The sequence below is a fragment of the Myotis brandtii genome, unplaced genomic scaffold, assembly GCF_000412655.1.
Source record: "Myotis brandtii unplaced genomic scaffold, ASM41265v1 scaffold504, whole genome shotgun sequence".
In the NCBI taxonomy this organism is placed as follows: domain Eukaryota; kingdom Metazoa; phylum Chordata; class Mammalia; order Chiroptera; family Vespertilionidae; genus Myotis; species Myotis brandtii.
In genome coordinates, this window is record NW_005369217.1 from 2000503 (window position 1) to 2001572 (window position 1070).

Sequence of the window (1070 nt, forward strand, 5' to 3'; positions counted from 1 at the left end):
AAATTATGTTGATCATTATATCCCACATATGAGTGAGATCATGTGATATTTATCTTTCTCTGACTGGCTTATTTTGCTTAGCATAATGCTCTCCAGTTCCATCCATGCTGTTGCAAATGGTAAAAGTTCCTTTTTCATAGTGGCGTAGTATTCCATTGTGTAGCTGCACCATAGTTTTTTAATCCACTCATCTGCTGATGGGCACTTAGGCTGTTTCCAAATCTTAGCTATGGTGAATTGTGCTGCTATGAACATAGGGGTGCATATATCCTTTCTGATTTGTGTTTCTGGTTTCTTGGGACATAGTCTTAGAAGTGGGACTACTGGGTCAAATGGGAGTTCCATTTTTAACTTTTTGAGGAAACTCCATACTGTCTTCCATAGTGGCTGCACCAGTCTGGATTCCCACCAGCAGTGCAGAGTTCCTTTTTCTCCACATCCTTGCCAGCACTTGTCGTTTGTTTTGTTGATGATAGCCATTCTACTACTGTCATTTTTTTAAAAAGGTTTTGCCAGTTGGTCTGTACCGAATGGCAACTAGATGAGTGGTGTGATATTTGGCAAGTCACTGTCTCTCTCTGGGCCTGTTTCTTTTTTGTATATAAAGGGGTATTCCCAATGTCCCTTCTAGTGATAAGCAGTCCTATTATTGTTCAGTAAAGACCACCACATCTTCATGTTCTGTCATTCTTCCAGGGTGGGAGGCATGGAGTAGTTTTAGCAAACGCTCTTCTGGCATTTGTGCACTTTGGAATTTAGGTATTAGCTCAGAGGATAAACATCAGGTACTGCTGAAAGTTTTTCCATCTGGAGAATCATGCTGCTCCTCTGGGAAATGGAGATAAAAAAGGATCCTGTATCCCCATTACCCCACCCTACTCAAACCTCTTGCTAAAGCTGTAGAATGAATGTGCATTAACAAATGACAGAAACTCATTACTGACACAGAGGTGACTGATCCAGAAACCCCAACCATCCAGAACACAGCTTAGAACCAAGAAAGACATTATTTTTTTAATTAAATCTTTATTTTTCAGATTATTACAGTTGTTCCTCTTTTTTCCCCCCAT

General features: G+C 40.2%; 1 protein-coding gene across 1 annotated transcript in view; it reads left to right on the forward strand.

The window, feature by feature from the left end:
* Positions 1–1070, forward strand: part of DYRK4 (dual-specificity tyrosine-(Y)-phosphorylation regulated kinase 4) — a 32505-nt gene that overhangs the window by 25868 nt on the left and 5567 nt on the right. The window lies entirely within an intron of this gene.